Source organism: Cervus elaphus, chromosome 19, assembly GCF_910594005.1.
Source record: "Cervus elaphus chromosome 19, mCerEla1.1, whole genome shotgun sequence".
Classification (NCBI taxonomy): domain Eukaryota; kingdom Metazoa; phylum Chordata; class Mammalia; order Artiodactyla; family Cervidae; genus Cervus; species Cervus elaphus.
In genome coordinates this window covers 24,644,272-24,662,857 of record NC_057833.1, presented here as the reverse complement: position 1 = coordinate 24,662,857, position 18,586 = coordinate 24,644,272, and the positions used below count along the sequence as shown (strand labels likewise).

General features: G+C 38.0%; 1 long non-coding RNA gene across 2 annotated transcripts; it reads left to right on the top strand.

Moving 5' to 3' along the window:
* The first annotated feature begins 9,560 nt into the window (after positions 1 to 9,560).
* Positions 9,561 to 17,149, top strand: LOC122676111. Of its 2 annotated transcripts, none has more exons than XR_006335429.1 (4): positions 9,561 to 9,655; positions 11,150 to 11,204; positions 15,607 to 15,905; positions 16,152 to 17,149. It is a non-coding gene; the product is annotated as an uncharacterized LOC122676111 (long non-coding RNA). The 2 variants fall into 2 exon arrangements; XR_006335428.1 differs by having other exon boundaries at positions 9,576 to 9,655; positions 15,591 to 15,905.
* The last annotated feature ends 1,437 nt before the right edge of the window (positions 17,150 to 18,586 follow it).

Here is an 18,586-nt window from a genome sequence, read left to right as displayed (position 1 = left end):
AGTCCATGTTTCCATGTGCTCTAGAAAGTAATCTTTGTCTCTTCCTAAGATGCTTTACTATCCCCTCATTTGTTAGATGCAAGGAGACACCCAGATCTTTCCTTCACCATAGTAATAATCATACTGAATTATTGTTGTTCAGTCTCTCAGTTGTGTCCGACTCTTTGAGACCCCATAAAAGGCAGCACAACAGGCTTCCCCGTCCTTAACTATCGCCTGAATTTGCTTAGACTCATGTCCATTTAGTCGATAATGCCATCCAAACATCTCATCCTGTCACCGCCCTTCTCCTGCCCTCAATCTTTCCCACCAGGAGCAAGGTAGTTTCCAATGAGTCAGCTCTGCATCAGGTGGCTGAAGTGTTAGAGCTACAGCTTAAGCAGCAGTCCTTCAAATGAATATTCAGGGTTGATCTCCTTTAGGATTGTCTGATTGATCTCCTTGCTCAAGAGTATTCTCCAGCACCACAGTTTGAAAGTATCAATTCTTTGGAACTTAGCCTTCTCTATGGTACAACTCTCACATCCATACATGACTACTGGAAAAACCATAGCTTTGACTACACAGAACTTTGTTGGCAAAGTGATCTCTGCTTTTTAATATGGTGTCTAAGTTGGTCATAGCTTTTCTTCCAAGGAGCAATTGTCTTTTAATTTCATGGCTGCAATCACTGTCTACAGGGATTTTGGAGCCCAAGAAAAGAAAGTGTGTCACTGTTTCCATTGTTTCCCATCTATTTACCATGAACTATGGGACTGGATGCCATGATCTTAGTTTTCTGAATGTTGAGTTTTAAACCAGTTTTTCACTTTCCTCTTTCACCTTCATCAAGAGGCTCTTTAGTTCTTCTTCCCTTTCTGCCATTAGGGTGGTGTCATCTGCATGTCTGAGGTTATTTGGTATTTCTCCTGGCAATCTTGATTCCAGCTTTTGCTTTATCCATCCTGGCATTTCACATGATATACTCTGCATATAAGTTAAATAAGCAGGGTGACAGTATACAGCCTGGACATACTCCTTTCACAATTTGGAACCAGTCCATTGTTCCATATCTGGTTCTAACTGTTGCTTCTTGACCTGCATACAGGTTTCTCAGGAGGCAAGTAAGGTGGTCTGGTATTCCCATCTCTTAAAGAATTTTCCACAGTTTGTTGTGATCCACACAGTCAAAGGCTTTAGCGTAGTCAATGAAGCAGAAGTAGATGTTTTCCTGTAATTCGCTTGCTTTCTCTATGATCCAACAGATGTTGGCAATGTGATCTCTGGTTCCTCTGCCTTTTCTAAATCCAGCTTGTACATCTGGAAGTTCTTGGTTCACATACTACTGAAGCCTAGCTTGACGTATTTGGAGCATTACCTTGCTAGAATGTAAAATGAGTACAACTGTGCAGTAGTTTGAACATTCTTTGGCATTGCCCTTCTTTGGAATTGGAGTGAAAACTGACCTTTTCCAGTCCTGTGGCCACTGCTGAGTTTTCTAAATTTGTTGATATATTTTGTGTGCAGCACATTAATAGCATCATCTTTTAGGATTTGAAATAGTTCAGCTAGAATTCCATTGCCTCCACTAGCTTTGCTGGTAGTAATGCTTCCTAAGGCCCACGTGACTTCACACTCCAGGACTGACATAAGCTAACTATTGAATTCATTCATCTAGCTTCCATTCATTCATTCTCTTATTCAGTGCTGCTACAGTGCCCTTACCAGACAGTCTTCTTGATGCTAGAGACATGTACACATAACTAAGCCAAGAAATAATCCTACTATCATGGAGCTTACATTCTAGTAGAAGAAGAAAAATAATAAATACATGAACAAATTATTTTCCAATAAAAATGTGATACAAATTTTTGAAGGGAATAAATAGGGTGAAATATTGATTACATAATGTTCTGGTATGTGACCAGGTGAGAATCAGGGAAGACCCCTCTGAGGGAGGTAATATTTGAATGAAGTCCAGAAGTATGATGAGAGGAAAACTATGCACAGTCCTGGGGATGCATGAAGTCCAAGGAAACACTGAACCTGGAGTGCTGGAGGAAGGAAAGAAGCCACTGTTCCTGGATTACTTCATAAGTCCCCAGGTGACTGTAAGCTCTCTGAGACCCTGGGCAGTATCTCATACCTTATTATATTCACCAGGTCTAGACTTGTGCCCAGAAACTAACAGGTGTTAGTAAGTATTTGAATGAGTAAATATGATTTTAAAATTAGATTTTCTTTGGTATTTCACTTGAAAAGCTGAAAAGGTCTTATCTTTTTATTATAAGAACTTTTATCCTAGGAACTATAATAAAATATTCTTTCCCTACCCCCACCAGCTTTATTGAGATATAATTGACATATAACACGGTATAAATTTAAAGTGGACAAAGTGATGATTTGATATATTTATGCATTGTGAAATGATTACCACAATAAAATTAGTTCACTTATCCATCACTTCATGTAGTTACCGTGTGTGTGTGTGTGTGTGTGTGTGTGTGTGGTGAGAACATTGAAGATCCATCCTCTTAGCAAATTTCAAGCAAACAACACATTAATGTTAACTGTAATCACCATGCTGTATGTTAGAACCTCAGAACTTTTCATCTTATAATTGCGTGTTTGTACACTTTGGCCAATATCTCCCCACTTCCCCCAGCTGCCAGCCCCTAACAAACCATTCTACGCTCTGTTTGCATTTGGCTTTTTTAGATTCCACACATATGAGATCATAGAGTATTTGTCTTTCTCTGTCTGACATTTTACTTAGCCTCAAATGCCCTCAAGTTTCATTCAGTTGTTACAAATGGCAGGATTTCCTTCTTTTTTTATGGCTGAATAATATTTATTGTATATTTTCTTTAACACTATTTGAAGGAAATAAATAGGGTGAAATATATATAATATTATTGTATACAGACACAATAATATTAATTGTATATATTCTTTTTCACACCACATGTTCTTTATCCATTCATCCATTGATGAACAAGGTTATTTCCATGCCTTAGCTATTGTAAATAATGTGGCAATGAACACAGTGGGGAGGGGGTGCAGATACCTTTTTGAGACAATGATTTTGTACCTTTTGGACATGTACCCAGGAGTGGGATTGCTGCACCATTTGGAATTTCTATTTTTAATTTTTTGAGAAATGTCCATACTGTTCTCCACTGTGGCTGTACTGTTACATTCCCAGCAATCATGTGTCATATTTCCTTTTTCTCCATATCCTCACCAACATTTCTTACCTCTAATCTTTTTGATAATAGCCATTCTAATAGGTATGAGGTGATATCTCATTGCATGTAAAAATCCTTGTCACCATTCTTGGGAGTTGTTTGAAGTTTCCTTCCTGGAGTCTATTCCGTTGTTGGTTGCCATTTTGGAGAAAATTGCTCCCTGGTGCCATACGGCAAGACTAGCACAGCAGGGGATGAAGTCATGCTATGGTTAACATGCATTTAGTAACCTGGCTAGTTAGGTAGTTCTTCTTATCAATATAAATAAATGCAGTACCAAAGCAGAGAAACAAACAAAAACTCCTGGAAAGGGTGAGAGAAGCCCTTGGCTTTCAAACAGCTTAAACAAAGAAGGCATTGTGAAATACATGTATTTTTAAAAATTACTGGGGACTTCCCTGGCAGACCAATGGTTAAGACTCCATGCTCCAACAGCAGGGGGAACAGGTCTGATCTCTGGTCAGGGAACTAAGATCCCACACAAAGCATAGCATGGTCAAAAAAAGCATCTCTTCTCTCTTAACCACATCCTTTTCCAGTTGTCTTCTAATTAGCCAAAATCCTGTGATCTTTCCATACTAACGTGTTAATGTTGCATCATCACTCACTACTGTATACAGATGCACAGAATCTCCCTATTCCCATCCTCCAGCCTCACAAGGTCTTGAATATTTGTGGCTTGCTTATTCCTTACGTTCCTTGACAGTCAATGCTTTTATTTCTTGATAGAATCCTCCTTCTGAAGCAAAACTTTTCTAGAAGAAATCAACTTATCCTTTATTCTGTTATTTTTATTTAAAAAAATTTTCTCCCACTGAGCACCTTTCTGGAACATTTTTCAAACTTGTTCTTCAATAATAACTTTTTCTCCTTGTTTCTCAACAGGAATTTCTCCTCAATTACTCTAGTGTAAAAGAGATCTATGATGATATCAATCACCTTGGCCTATTCCACTTAATCTCTTATGACTGATAATGATTGAATCAGTGTTTTAATAATGTGCTATTTTAAAAAGACCAGTTCATAGCAAATTGATTAGAACAAACTTCAAGCAACACCATTTTTTTGTATAGAGTATAAGACCTCTTTGGAGTATGAGTGCAGCGCGAGTCCTATCGTGAGTTTTAGTGGACATGTCTGACCAACTTGTGGAAAGAACCCACCAGAAACCTACTTGAATGTGGATTAAAAAACATCCTGTAGAAAGACCTACCCACACGAGAAGAAGGAACTAGGCAAAGGAGGGGAGGGATGATTTGGAGTAGCAAAGCGGTTGTCACTTAGATTTAAACCCTGCTGGACTGAGTCCCATAGAGAGAAAGTAGGGCTATCAAAAACAAAAACCAAGAACAGCTTTACTTACACAGTGCTGAGGCAAGAGCCGAACTAGCTGGCTGCACAGTGGTAAGAGAGGAATGAAACTTTCTTGCCTGCTTCTCAACACAGCACTCTGAAGCTTTAAACCTTTGACTCAAAGATCTTTATTGCCTTCACTATTGCAAAATACAGTAGGACCTTCAGATATGGTGACTTGCAATGGTTGTCTAGTGGGGAGTGGCACAGTAGGAAATGCAACTAGCAGAGGCAGACCACACAGAACACATCCAGGGATATTGATAAGTACTTGAAAAGTGCAGGAAGCTGAAGTCCTATAAAAATATCCCCTGGAAGGTAAGGTAGGAGCCCATGGAATTCAGATTTGATCTTTAATGTGACTCTATTACTGTTCTCAAGCTATGGAAGTCTGGGGGAACATGAATTAAATAAAATCCTGAGCTCTCTTCTGGGGCAGAAGTAAGGAAAGCCTGCACTGGAATGAAAGAACAACGTGACTATGTAGTTTTCTTCATATCAAAACTGGACATTTGGTTGGAAAATATATTTAGACTACAATCTGGCCACAAGTAATATATTCTTTTATATGTTCTGACTGAATAAAAAGCAAATCCAAGATGTCAACTGGTGACCTAGCATCTCCAAAAAACTTGTAGAGCAAATTAATTACAGAATTTATAGTTGCAAGCACATTTTCCCAGGTTCTTCTGGTTTCATGTTTTTTGCTTTTAAATCTTGTTAACTTCTAATATAGTTATGATGTGGATTTGTTCCTAATGCAGAACACATTTTAATATTCTTGTTTTTGGCAAGATTTTACACAAACATGTTACTTCCAGAAAGTGACTTAATAAGAAATGTTAATAGAAGCACCTTTATAGTGTTCATAGGCATTTGGTCTTTAATAATATGTGGAAATCAGATTTTAAAAATCCTATAATTGCTAAACTTAACAGATTAAGAAACTTAACTTTTATTTTTTATAGTAAAGCATTATAGAAGGGCATAGGCAATAAAAAAGTGGATATTAATTTAAAATTCTGATTCTTATTGATTTTTTAAATTACATAAAAATAGTGTTCTAACTGTAAAATATTTAGAAAAGTTGAGACACTTTACTAAGAAAACAAACCACAAGCCCCATCACCCCAATCTGTTGAATATGACCACTGTTACAATTTTTTGTATTTTCCTATACATGTTATATATAATATAGTAAAAAGGGGTTAATATGGCATGGTAGTTTTTATATCCTTTTATATTTTTCACCAACTATGTTTTCTTAGCTCATTTCTCTATCGTTTGGAAAGTACAATGATATTTTTTTCTATTAGTGATTACCTTTTTGTTATTAAAATTTGAAATATTTTTATCTCTGTTTACCAAGGTTAAGAATATAGTTATTAATTAACATCTGTGTAAAATGAAAAACCTGTTAGGCTTTTACTGTCCTTATTCTCTCCCCACTTCACAATTTTGATTGATGTAATCTGGAATTTAGATCTAAATTATTATTGCTATTTTACATTATCAACTTTGAAGACTTTTGAAATTTGTTTTTTCTTGTACAATAAATATATTGATGACAGTTTTTAAGATGTTAATCTAGGTTTAGAGCTTCCTTTGCTTTTTATCATCTCTTTTTTTTATTGTGGCGCTTTCATTCTGTTTATCTTTCTTTATTTAGGTTGATTGGTTTGTATCCCTAAACTGTGAGTATAGTACCTTCAGAGAACTGGCTTGTAAGAGAATATTGGTCTTTCCTACAAATGACCTCTTGACCAAGTACAACATTCTTTTCCTTCCAACCTTGGGAGCCAGTCTTCATTTACAGATGGTATTTGGTTCTCTGGAAAAGTCAATGATTTCCCTTCCCTTGGGGCAGTGGTTCTCAACCCTAGCTGCACATTCAAATCACTGGGTGAGATTTTAAAAAATATCAATGCCAAGGCTCCTCCCAGAATAATTAAATCAGACTGCTTAAAGATGAAGCCCAGACACTAATATTTTTTAAAGGCTCACCCATGACTTTAATAACATAGCTGTGGTTGAGAACCACTGCTTAAGAAATAAGCTATTTTTTCTTGCCTGGATGCTTGCATAGGTTTTCTCCTTCTCCTTGAATCTTGTAACATTCAACATGATATATCAAGGTAACTATGCCTCTTCTTTACTGTCTCATAAACTTGAGTTCTACAAACTCAGCAATTTCCCCCTATTATTCCTTTGATTATTGCTTCCAACACATTCATTTTACTTTCTCTTTTTTTGTATTCTTAGGACATGTTGACTGGATTTCCTGCATCTCTCCCTTATATTTTCCTTATTTTCTCTCATCATTTTATCGCTGGGTTCTTATGATGTCAGTACACATTTCCCATTTCTCTTTGGTATTTGACTTGCTGTCTATTGCCGTTAACAATATTTGTAACTCTGTGGTTTTATTTTTCATTTCCATACAATCTGCATGAACCACTGTTAGCAATAATCTGGCTAAGTCAGTTTGGCAAGAACTCCCCCTGCCCCTTCCACATCCAATCCCACTCCATATCTGACAGGACGCCTCATCCTCCATTACCTCACTGGTGATAACTGATCATCCTGGCCTGTGCTCAGCTAGACTCCTGTTGTTAGGTCCATGCAGCCAGAATACCCCCTGACCCCTGATGTTCCTTCTTGGTTGTTTTCCATCCACTGACCTTCATCCTGCTCTTTTGACCATAAATCCCCAATTTTACTTGTTGTATTCAGACTTCAACCCTCTTTCCTCTACCTCAAAACCCTATTGAAGTAGTCTCCCTGAATAAAGTTTGCAGTTGGTACTGGTTCTGGGTCTTTTGGGGGGTCACAGACTCTTTTAAGAACTTGTTCAAGTTGACTCCTAGTCCCAGAAAAACGGCCACATCATAAAATGTGCGTGCTACTTCACAGACCAACTCTTCCAGTCTCTGTGATCCCTGCATGAAGGCTCATGAACACTATGATAGACTCCTGGTCTAAAAGAAGTTCTATCTTGTTCAGTACTTTGTAATCAAACAAAAGGTGAGAGAGATTGGCTCAGAAATTAGTGTGTGTTCCTGTTCACCTGTGGCATCCATATGAAAAGCTGGTGCCTTCACTGTTCTAGACTTCGTTTGATGAAACCTCTTTAAGTTAAACGGTTTTAGTGGTTTCTAAGAGGGTGACTGTCACTTATTATCCAGTCTTTCATTTTTGCCTTTTAGGTATAATCAGCTGTATAATAGGAAGCAGAAATCATGTGGATTTTCTAGCAAGTGCTCACATATCCCCTTCTTCTAAGTTTTACTTGGAAATTTAAAATGCAATTTCCCTATCAAGAAAGGGAGTGTCATTTTTTTTTAATATAAGTATAGAACCTCCACATCTCAATCCTGATAAATTACCAAGGTTATTTGCTCTTTCTGCCCTCTTACATTTTTCACCCCAAAGACTATATTTAGCTTTCTAATATATATCAGAGAAATAATTATTTTCCTTCCTTTGTGGGAAAATATTTTTTCTGCCTGGATTTCACCTCTGTTTTATCTTGAAATTCAGACTTTGACCAGGTTATGTCTAGATGTAGATTTCTATTCATTTTATTTATTTTTTTCCTGGTACTTAAGAAATTATGCTGATCTGCAGGTTAAAATTTACCTTCAGCTTATAGATGTTTTCTTTGTTGTGGTCTTAAATGTTGTTCCTTTTCTGTTTGTTCAGAAAAGCCCCGTAATCCACACAATGACTCTTTACTGTTCATGTATCACATCTCTTATTTCTCCAAATGCCCACCTTCCTTACCTGTTTTCCCTATCTTATTCACTAGGGGAAAATTCATCAAGTTTATCAACTGTATTAATGATTCATTTTCTACATTATCAGTTCTGCTCCCCACTGTTTCTAATCAAGTACAAAATCTCACAGTAAAGTAATTAACTTCAAAATGCTCTCTCAACTAACTCCCTCCTCAACTCTGTTCAGTTTATATTTTCTTTATTTCCAAATGTATGTTTATATTTAAAATTAGTATCACTGTACAGGTGCATCTAAAAATTTCTATTCCTAAACTATAAATGTTTCTATGTATATATGAAACTCTATCTGACTTTTCTCTACCTTTTGCATGCTATGTTTTCTTTCCTTGATACTACAAATTCTTTGTGGGGTTATGGCAGAATAGGCTAGTTGTTCCCCAATATCTATTTTCCCTTTGTCCCTAGTATTACAATAGAACTCTGTTTTTCAGCTGGTCTCCTGGCACCTGAAATAAAGTCTACACATCCCAGACTTCTTTGTAGCTGGGTGTGCTCATAAAACTAAGTTCTACACAGTGGGGGTTGAGTGGAAGTGCTCTGTGTAACTTCTGGGAAGTGTCTCTAAATGGAAGGGAGAGTGTCCTTCGTCATCTTTTCCTGTGGCTGGAATACAGATAAAATGACTATAGCTCTTGGACAGGAGGTAAAAACCATTAGCCAAGAACGGCAGAACAGCAAGATAGAAGGCACCCATTAAGTAGCACCAAATCAGGCCTGGACTGTCTACATCTGGACTTTTTTTTAGGTTATAGTGAAACAAATTCTACCTTATTTAAGTTACTATTATTTTGTAATTGTCACAGCCAAACTTAGTCCTACCTGATATGGGAGTTTTCTGATATTTAAACAGTGAGGTTTTTTTAGTTATCACCTCCAGAAATCAGGCGAGGAGGTTTTTTTTTTTTTTTTTTTTTAAGTCTTAACTCTTTCTTAAAAATACTTTTAGGAACTTCTTAAATCTTAAAAGAAGGCATGTGACTAGTTCCTTAATCAAACAACCTCAGCAATCAGGGCCATGTGTAATCTTGGAAGGATTCCCTTCCTTGTTTAGCAGAAACATAACTTACATATCATACACTTATGTAAATATAGATGTAAAAATGTACATACTTACATAACACTGTGCAGATCTAAAAATAGAGTACTTTCTACTACCCATCAGGCTTCTTCCCACCCTCTCTGAGTCACAACCCCTTGCTCTTCTGACTATGCCTGCAGACTAGATTTGACGGCTTTGGACTCCACACAAGAGCGGCTATCCCTCTGATGGCCATGGAGGTATGTTACTCAGATCTCCCTTCAAAAGAGCACCTGTCACAAGGAGTACAGTGAGTTGACAGTCTCCAGATGTGAGTGTCTAAGCTTCTGAGTCAAGATCATGCTCTTTCTGGATAGTTAAGAGTTGATAACTGAGCATGGTGGTATAAGGGTATGTCATTTCTGTCTGTGAGGCAACCTTCTATAGGTAATCTTTGTGTTGAAGTTCCTCATCGAGCTAGCCAAGATTTCACCAGAACTACACTACTGGCTGAGGCTCTTTCTACCCTTTCCTCCCTTCCTTCATTAAATATCAGGGGTGAAGGCTTTCTCCATCCACTCCTATTCCCAGAAAATCTGCACTTCTAATTCAATCTTGGCATCTGCTCCTTGATGAACCCAGCCATCATCCTACTCTTTTAAGTCTGTTTTCTTTGCTTAACATTATGTTCAGACTAATCCATTTTTTTTTCATATAGCAGTAGTTTTTCTTTTCCTTTTTTGCATGGATGTGAATATTCTAAAATATATATACTTTTGACTTCATAAATAAAGCTGCCTGCTTTGACCACCCTTGCACATGTATTGTGATAGATACAAGTACTTATTTATGTAGGGTATACATCTAAAATTGGAATTCTGGGCCATAGGGTATACATATGTTTTAGTGGACACTGTTAAACATTTTTCTAAATTAATTTTTTAAAAATCAGTTTATATTCCTACCAACAATTTATGAGAGTTCCAGTTGCTCTACATCTTTGCCAACACTTTGTATTGTTAGCTACTTGCTTTTTCCTCTAATTAATAATGTTTACACTTATTGTTTATTGACCTATCAACTTATCTAAAGTGATCGTTAAAAGTATTTTATCCATTTTTAGTTCGTTTTTCAATTTTATTCTTCTATTTGATCTTATTCTTTGTATAGTCTGAATATGAATTTTTTGTCAGTTAACATCTATTGCAAATATCTTCTACCAGTCTGAAGTTTGCCTTGTTACTCTCTTAATGTCATCTTTTAATAAACATAAATTATTTGTTTTAATAAAGTTCAGATTTTCAATCTTTTATTTTCAGGTTAGAGTTTTGGTATCCTATTTATCCTATTTGAGAAATTTTCTCAAACAAGTTATGAAGACGTCGTGTTTTCCTCGAGAAGCTTTATGGGTTCACTTTTCATGTTTACATCAATGCTCTGTCTCACATTAATCCTTATGTGTTGCATGAAAAGAAAATGAAAGTGAAAGCTGCTTAGTCGTGTCCGACTCTTTGAGACCCCATGGACTGTATAGGCCTGGAATTCTCCAGGCCAGAATACTGAAGTGGGTAGCCTTTTCCTTCTCCAGGGGATCTTCCCAACCCAGGGATGGAAGCCAGGTCTCCCATATTGCAGGTGGATTCTTTACCAGCTGAGCCACAAGGGAATCCCAAGAATACTGGAGTGGGTAGCCTATCCCTTCTCCAGTGGATCTTCCCAACCCAGGAATTGAACTGGGGTCTCTTGCATTGCAGGCGGATTCTTTACCAACTGAGCTATCAGAGAAGCCCTGATATGTGTTGTATGAAGGTAAGGTAAAAATTTGGGGGAAAAGCCATCTAAACTTCAATATATAAAGCCTTTTCTTTGTATTTTGTGAAAGAGTTGTGCTAGTTGACAGATTTGGTGGTGTAATTCCTATCTAGGGTTTCTGTGGACACCACCTCCCTCTCCAAGCTCACTGCTTGTGAGTGATACAGTTGTCCAGGCCAAGGCCTCTAGCCAGGTACATCAGCAAAGAACACTACAGTTAGTGACAGACTGCTGCTTGAGGGAGCCACTTAGGCCTACCTTCACGCCCAGTTCCACAGAGGCAGTGAAGGTCTCCAAAGCTTGGGGAAACCATCCAACAATAGAATTACTGCCACTGTGTATGAGCTCTCTGCTTGAAACATTTACCATTATTTGCTACCTTGCTACCTTCAAACTCATTCAATCCTGCAGTCAGCCTCCTGGCCTCATCTCTCCAGGTCAAGCTGCTCATTGGTGACCGGCAGATAGGCCCTGGATGTCCTTTAATCTGGTCCCAACTGCACAGGATTTAGAAGAAATTCTTTGAAGTTTCTGGCATTCGTATGGTTTCCTTCCCTAGCTTCCAGTACTGATTTAGGGTTTTACATATTTTAAAATTTTCTAGGTCATATTGGATGGGACTGGGAGGCAGGTGGTTCAAATATGTGCTCTCAGCCTCCCATATTTCCTCTGAAATACAGTAAGATATCTTTCACTTTTAGCCTTGTGGGGATTGTGGAAAAAAATCTGTATGTCATGCCACAGTCCATAGGGTCTCAAAGAGTCGGAAACAACTGAGTGACTGAATTGAACTGAGGAGAAAATAGCATTTATTATTAATAGTATTTAATAGGGGCTTCCCAGGTGGCACTAGTGGTAAAGAACCTGTCTGCCAATGAAGAGATGTATGAGACATGGGTTCGATCCCTGGGTTGAGAATGTCCCCTCAAGGAGGGGATGGCAACTCACTGCAGTATTCTTGCTTGGAGAATCCCATGGACAGAGGAGCCTGGCAGACTATACTTCCATAGGGTCTCACAGAGTCAGACACAACTGAAGTGACTTACCCCACATTTATTAATGTTGGCAATATGTATTCATTTATTCACATTTGTTTATCATATATTTCAGTCCAGTCTTTTTGCTGAACACTTTCTGAAATATAATTGGGATCTTGTTGTATATCAAATTTTATATTACCTATAAGACTTTTTATTTTACTATGGGTATTTCTCCATGTTATTGATAATTTGCATTTTATATATGTGTTATAATCCAAATTTTATTTGTTATATGTGAGTGCATATCTGTATTTGTTTACATAGACAAAGGAAAAACTGTGGAAAGACAAACACTAGACTAAATGGTTAAGGGTGTGGATCTTACGTAGAAGAGGAAGAATATAACTTTACTTCATAAACTTCAAGATTGTTTAAATTGTTACCACAAAATACTTTTTAAAATAAAAATGTTATTTTTTTCTCAAATTTCTTAATTCAATGAATATATCATATTTTATTACCCATTTTATTATGTTGCTATTTAGGTGGTTTCTATTCTTATAATGTAAATGGCTTTGTTTTTAAAGTTTCATACATATATACATAATCCTTAAGATTTATTCCAAGAAGTAGAATTACTCTATAAGAACACTTTACAAGCCTAATACTTAATCATTTACCAAAATATTGTTTCACTTTCTACTTAACAAGTAGAACATAAAATTACTCTGTTTAAGTTATAATTAGGTTTGGAAGTTTAAAAAACTAACAATGGTGAAAAAAAAAAGTCACTGTAATAGTCACTTCAAAAATATTAAAACTTAAAATCTGCCCCCAAATTAAATTAGCCCTAATAGTGGCTAAAATACCTAAGGTTAACAAAATATTTCATATGTAAGGCCCAGAAAACCCTTTATTTTGTTAAGCCCAGAGGTAGGAATATAGGATGATATGGTGAATCATGGAATCATTAGGCATTCAGCTGCTCTGTATGTTTCACTGTGGCTTCACACGGGGGTCATAATGATTGCTGGAGCTCTAGACGCATGCTTCCCCATTCCAGACAGCATGAAAGACAAAGGGAGACACCAAAAGAGGAATAATTACTATTTTCCAAAGGGACCCTATTTGGAAGTCCAGCAATGATTTCAATGGCTTTACCTTAGCCATATGGTAAATAGACATTAAATAGATAATATAGCTGTGCTCAGTCATGTCTGACTCTTGCAACTCCATGAACTATAGCCTACCAGGCTCTTCTGTCCATGGAATTTTCCAGGCAAGAATACTAGAGTGGCTTGCCATTTCCTACTCCAGGGGATCTTTCTGACCCAGAAATCGAACCCACGTCTCTTGTGGCTCCTGTATTGGCAGGTGGATACTTTACCATGGCACCATCTGGGAAGCCCATCTTAGCCATAAGGCCACAGTTAACTACCACTGAAAAATATATCCTTCTGTTAGAGCACAGTACTGCCTCAAATAGAAATCAGGATTATGCTACTAAGTAAAAAGTGGAGATGGACAATGTATAGAAAATTGGCAGGCTCTACTGCACCACTATATCTTGTCCCTTCATTCAACAAGAGACATTTGCTCTGATCAACCTGAAACCTTGAATACAGCATGTTATACCCCATAGCCCTGTTCAGTGGTGCTAGAGGAACTGAATGTTGAGGCAGTGAAGGAAAATGTAGTCTTCCAGCCCACCCCCTCCTCTGAACCCAGCAAGGCAGTGGCAGCATGCATGATATATAGTGTGGGCTGGGGGAGATAGTTGTCCAGGAGCTTGAGACAGTGCCAAGCACCAGAGTGAGCAGAGAGAGCGCCACAGCATGGTTTAGAGGAGCAGTGAAGAGCATGGGGAAGAGGAAAGCTGCAGTGTGCACTGACACTAATCTGATTTGAGACTCAAACTCTGTGCCACCAAAGGTACAAGTGAAACTGTCCCTGAAGGAGAGGAAGACCTCATCCCGTTCTTACAAGAACGGAGGAGAGCCAATTGGCATATGTGTAGATCAAATCAGGAACTCCGCCCCTGTCCCACTCCCCACCCCAAACACATACACAAACAAGCATTTTTAAACCACCAGGGTACAAAATTATTGTTTTCCCTACAATCTGTGACTTTTGTTGGGTCTCTCTCTGCTCTTCCACTCTCCTTTCACCTTGTTCTCCCTGCTATTTTGCCCCCTACCCGCTTATTAGGCCAACTTGTGTACTCTCTTTATTACAGTATCACTTATTTTTACCCTAAGAAGAATGTAATTTTGATAGGAAAGAGAGCTCTCATTTGACAGTCAAATGATATAATTTTGTGACTATTTAAAGCAAGTCATTTAACCTCTCTGAACCTTAATTCCCACATCTGTGAAACTGATGACTACTTACATATTTCTCAGGCTTGCTGAGTAAAGCAATTATAAAACACTCAGCAATGTAAAAAAATATATATAATATACAAAGGTTCATTCGTTAGTCTGTTTTCCGCACTTCAGAACTTTGCTGTAAAGAAAACTGCCCACTCCTGCTTTGCACATTATGGGAGCTGCAGCCTGGGGGATCCTAGGAAAGATCCCAACACAGAACTAACCCTGGAGAGGACACAGTTTTGGAGACTTTGCTGGTCTCACACGAAGGGTGAAAGTCTACAAAAACATGTTTCTTCCAAGAAAGGAAGACAAGAAAATGAGGGAATAAGAGCTGTGACTTGGAGGATCGGACCTCCAAGGGAGGACAGGGTGGCAGATGTTCTATCTGGAAACATATTTGAGCTGGCCTCAGCGTGGGGAAGGACAGTCTGGGATGTTGTGCTGAGACAAGAGCCTAAACAGGATCAAATGACTTGCAATAACCTTAGAACCCATTTCCTGTATGAGGAATAACCATGTAAGGCCAAACCCTTATAACCGGATAAGCCACCTAACCTTATAAGGCTAAATGAAAAAAGTTGAAATCAAATCTGTACATCTATGATCACAGTTTCATGTACTGGGAATTTTTATCATTTTTATTATTTTTTCTATATTCCAAATTTTCTATAATTAGTGTATTTTTTATATAATCAGAAAAAAATGAATTAAAAACCATTTTATTTTGGAAGCAATAATAGCCTCAAATATAGAATCGATAATATAATTATGGTTCTTTAAGAACTATTTTAAAAGACAAAATAAAGTATATAAAAAATATAAAAATTTGACTATGCTATAATAAACATAACAAAAAGCAGATGCGGTATAATTAAAACTATATAAAAATAAAAGCAAAACAGAAGGGACTATACAAAAACATGAAAGTTTTTTGTCACCAGCAAAGTCCATTAAATAAAACAGAGGAAATAAAAACAGAATCTGCGTAATAAAATAAAGCCTAACCTTCTTGTCCTTTGTGATTAATCTAGTTTCACTTGCTCAAAGGGTGTTCCATGCAGTGGCCTCAAACAGGCACTTCAGACCAGAGGTCCTCCTGAAAAATGGCTGTGCCTGACGCAGCTCAGGCAGACAGCAGAGCCACTGCGAACGACAGCTTAATCCAAGATGGCGGCAGCTGCCCATGCGCAGAGAGGCTGCAACTACACAGATCTGAGTGAATGCCAGGAGCGGCACAGCCGCACCCCTCTCCGAGAACTCTCCCGAGAACATCCCTGCAAGAAGATCTCTGTAAAGCAGCCACACCTACTAGAGCGAGCGCTCCTGCCTCTCTACGCCTAATCAAAGTAAGAAACTTCTCTTTGCTTCTGCGGCAAACTCAGTCCCATTCTATTGGCTCAACCAATACTGGACAGAAGAATCCTTGTTGGGGACCCATTTGGGAAGGTTTGGCAATATTTTCCGAAGGTCTTTTCAAAGTAGGAGCAATTTTAATTTTTTTTCTAAATTTAAGCATTCTTCAAGATTGTTTTATTACTTTAAAACTTAAGTAGGGTACAAATGATACAACCTTTTTTTTTTTTTTTGGTCAGGATTCCTGGGAACCGAGGGCAGCTATGAACAAAACTATAAATCCAGAACACTATCACTCACCCAGCATGCTGTGACACTGGAGACTGTGGGAGTTAGAGATAGCATCTACCAAGAGAAAGGAGTTTGAGATCAAGGATGGAGGTGCAGGGGGTTCCCAGTTTTTTCTTGGAATTCATGAGGATGAGATGGACTGTGTGATCTAGGCGTGTGGGCTGTATCTTATGAGGCTGGGAGTTTTATGTTCTCCTCATATATTTTCTTTTTGTAATCCCCAAGACTTTAATAAAATCTGGTTCAAACAAACTAGCCTCTTTTCTGCTTAAGCAAAAAAGATCTCTGTGGCCATTCTCGGGGACAGACATGCTCCATGACTAGAACAGAACAGAAAGATAAACTGCAAGAAGATGAATCTCCTGGAAGTGGAGGCAGGCGCTCTTGACTCAGCTTTTCCTTTCTAAGTTGGAAGAATATCCCCCTAAGTGAGGATCTGGAAGCTTCAGTGCTTTATTTTTGCTCTGGTTGCTCTGATTTGCCATCAGTTGTGAGGCAGCTTGGAGGAACAGGAAGAACAGAAAGCCAAGAGCCTCTGAACAGCATACCTGTGACTGTGATCTGAAGTTGCTAACTGCAGCCACTAGTTGACCAGCAATGCTTAGCCTCCAGTTCTATCCACTCTCAAAATGACACCCAAGCTGTTCAACCTCCTTTTCAAACCCCACTCCTGCATGACAAGGTGGAAGAATCTGTATCTCAATGTCATTCTCAGAGATGATTTTTTTCAACCCCAGAACCAGTTGTTCTCTAAATAGCTACCTCCTAATTAGCTCTCTCATTCACCCCAAACTCCACTCCTCATCCCATTGCCTGACTTGCTCCATGATCCTATCCAGATTGGGCTTCCCAGGTGACGCTAGTGGTAAAGAATCCACCTGCCAATGCAGGAGACACAGGAGACGCAGATTTGATCCCTGGGTCAGGAAGATTCCCTGGAAGAGGAAATGGCAACCCACTCCAGTATTCTTGCCTAGAGAATCCCATGGACAGAGGAGCCTGAGGGGCTACAGCCGATGGGATCTCAAAGAGATGGGATCTCAAAGAGCTGGACTGAGCAAAATGCTCTTTTGATGCTTTACCTAGATTGTTGCAATAGCCTGGAAATTGGTTTCTCTGCCTCTGTTCTTAACAACCCCACCCCAAAACTACCAAGGTATTGTTTTTAAACAGATTTAGACATGTTATTACTCCTGTTACTCCCACTATTTCTCCATTAAAAACTCCTGTTATTTAAAAGAGACTTCTATGGCTCTTCATTGATTACAGGATACAATCTAAATGTCTTGGTCTGAAATTTAAGATGATTATTTCCCACTTCATTGTTTACCACTAGCCCTGTGTTCTAATTACACAGTATTTCTTAAAGGCCCTTCTTTCCTTAGCTTTTTTGATTTTCTTTCCTTCCTTTTCTCTCTCTCTCCTCTTTCTCTTCTTTATTTTTCTTGATTGAAGTACAATTGATTCACAATGTTGTTAGTTTCAAGTGTACAGCATAGTGATTCAGTATTTTACAGATTATATTCCACTAAAAGTTATTGCAAGATAATGGCTATAATTCCCTGTAGTATACAATATGTCCTTGTTACTTATTTATTTTATGTGTGTGTTAGTTACTCAGTCATGACTCTTTGTGAACCCATGGATTGTAGCCTGCCAGGCTCCTCTTTCCATGGGTTTTTCCAGGCAAGAATACTCGAGTGGGTTGCCATTCCCTTCTCCAGGGGATCTTCCTGACCCAGGGATCTCCTGAACTGCAGGCAGATTCTTTACCTTCTGAGCTACCAGGGAAGCCCTTTATTTTATACATACCCCTAATTTGCCCCTCTCCCCTTCGGTAATCACTGGTTTGTTTTCTATATTTGTGAGTTTGTTTCTGTTTTGCATATGCATTCATTTATACTATTTCTCTTTTTTTTAATCTTTATTTCTTAAAACAGTAAAAACAACAAATCTCAAAAACATAGGAAATAAAAATGAAAGAAAAATTTGCAATTTAACAACACCAATACATAATTAGTTGTCATTTGATAGTATCTTATTATTTCTTTATGTGCATAATTTCAAGTTATAAATGTTTTTATTACCCCCCCCACTTGAAGATGAAAAAGCAAAGGTTCAGAAAAATCATGACAAGCTTTCTCATTGTTACTTCACAGATCTAATTTATAAGTTTAATCACAGGTTAGAAGGTATGAAATTTAGTCCTGAAATGCAGAAGATAAATAACTTTCTTCACTTTTCTCTGACTTAATGTATCAATTTTGGTTTCTAACCCCATTCTTTGAGTGCAATGGAAACATAACTTCAGTCAATTTACCACACCTCGTTCCTCTTCCCTAGGGCGGTTGCTGTAAATCCTTAATGTCACCTAGCTACCTAG